Consider the following 1,906-nt stretch of genomic DNA (forward strand, 5'->3'; position numbering starts at 1 on the left):
TAACTAATAGCTCCATGGACTGAGAAATCTGAAGGGCTGATTAGCTGATCTCATGGAGATGCACATGTTGCACAGACAATACTGCATTCAAGTAATGTGCCTTTCACATACCCCACCATCAGATAATGTTCCAAAACAAAGCATGAATCAGTAATGTGTCATCTTGGGTTGGAGCATAGAGTCCACTGGGTAATCTATGTTGCTACAAGCTTGTGTGTTCTGAATAGAATACATGTGTTGTCATGTGACTGTACAGATTGTAACATGTATATTGCTAGTAGCATCAAGAAACTTCAACAGAGATTGGGGCCATTGTGCTAGGTGTTATGTATACAAATATTAAGAAATCATCCCTGCTTCCAAAAAATTACCCCTCTATAGAAAAGACAAAGTATGGGCAGGAGTAAGTATTCTTTTCCCTATTTTACAGATGGCTGATTGAGACATAGGAAGATTAAATGACATGCCCAAGGTCACTCAGGAAGTCTGGAATAGGGCTGGGGATTGAACCCAGATCTCTTGCACCCTATAAAATGCCTTAGAGGTAGTATGGCCTTGTGTTTGACAGTGTCACAATTGCATTTCTTTACAGTTTGGTCTGGTAATAGTTTTTCATTCACAGACTGAATGGGCCAGAAGGGGGACTCTTGATTTAGGATAAAACCCAATTTATGAGAAGCATCTCTAGTTATTGACATAGTAGGTGAAGTTTTTCATTAGGTGTTCCTAGTGACCACTGAAAACATTTGAGACTATTGACCTCTCATAAGGTTTAGGTCACAAAAGTGCTATGTGTTTTCTGAAAATTCATGGGGTGTTGCCCTAGGGTCCTGAATTGCTAGGTTATCTCTGAAGGGCAAACCAGAAAAATCTTCTGTAAGATTGACATATTGGGATAAGAATGCAGGCATCCTGCTGGTCAATGCCAGATGTTATCCAGTCACCCTGCTAGACAGCTGAAATCCTGAACACTACATATATAGTTTACTTAATAATTTAATTGACAAAGATGTAAATTAAAATTAACCCTGAGCCTACTGAATTAAAATCCATCTTCCTTCTCCTGCTATGTCCCTGGGGCTCCTACAAATTTTGTAACAATTTCTGCATTTTCTGAAGTCCGGCTCACTTTGAGGAACCCTATAGAACATGGGTGAAAATTAGTCATTGGAAATGGAGCAGAGAAAGAAACAGGACAGAGAGGATACAGGAGGTAAATATGTAAAGAACTGTTCCTTAATAGAAGTGGAGCTATATGCTTTGATCCGTATGATTGGTCATTTGTGTAATGATGATGATCGTGGGCTAGATTCTCAGCTGGTGTAAGTTGGTTCTGCTAAAGGAAGATAAGTATCCCTATCCCTATTTTATAAATGGGGAAATTCAGACACAAAGGAAAGCGATAACTTGGCCAAATAATACAGTAGATCATTGGCAGAGTTGGAAATAACTCTTCTCAGATCTCCTACTTATTGCCAAGTCAGTATGTTATCCACTGGGCCACACTGCCTACCTGTGCTCCTCTGTGCACACTGCCTCCTATGCATGACAGGAGGTGGGCTATTACACAACCCAAGAAAGTATTTCATAGTAAGTATCAAATTGGGCCCTGTCGCAGATTGGAATGGAGATAAGGGATAGACCCTTTTCTTTCTTATCATTCTTATTCCTAACTAATATATTTACTGATAAATGTTTTCCAGAATAAAAAAAGAGTATCTTCAGTATTTATGTTACTTGTTTCTGTGATGATTCTGTGGAGAGAAATATTTAACTACTCAAAAGCTGCGTAATCTTAGTTTCTCTGAAGTACAATTAAATCTCCTGCGTCTCTATTAATCAAAAAGCATGTTTTATATATCAAGTTCAGATTCTTAACAGAAATCACCAAAAGTTCTTTGTATTT

Source organism: Trachemys scripta, chromosome 5 (genome assembly GCF_013100865.1).
Source record: "Trachemys scripta elegans isolate TJP31775 chromosome 5, CAS_Tse_1.0, whole genome shotgun sequence".
Lineage (NCBI taxonomy): Eukaryota > Metazoa > Chordata > Testudines > Emydidae > Trachemys > Trachemys scripta.